A 441-nucleotide genomic window follows, 5' to 3' on the forward strand; every position below is an offset into this window, starting at 1 on the left:
CCCCCCCCCTGGTTAAGACATCAGCTACTTTCTTCATGAATTTGGCTGAGGTCTTTGCCTGCTTCTTTACCGTCTTGCTTAGCGCCTTGCACTTATCCTTCAGCTTTTCTATCGTTCTGTCCTGAGCCTTGTTCCACCTCTGAAGGCGACTAATGGGGTCATGAGCATCACGAAGAGCTCCAGGGGGAAGAACTCCGTCATGTGGCTTGAAGTAGTAGCGCAGAGGTCCATAGATATGCTCAGAAGGGTCTGCAACAGGCGAGTCATTTCGCGTAGGAACACTTCTTCTCCTTGATGTAGCAGCATTAACTGGATCGAGAGGCCCGTGTTCTCCAAGAAAGTACTCCTGGGGTATGTTGAAGCTAATAGCTCCAGGTATCTCTAAACACGTTAGGTTCCGGTTTGGAAGAACCACTTCGACTGCCTTGCCCTGCAAATAGC

This window comes from Brassica oleracea, chromosome C3 (assembly GCF_000695525.1).
Source record: "Brassica oleracea var. oleracea cultivar TO1000 chromosome C3, BOL, whole genome shotgun sequence".
NCBI classification, from domain to species: Eukaryota; Viridiplantae; Streptophyta; class Magnoliopsida; order Brassicales; family Brassicaceae; genus Brassica; species Brassica oleracea.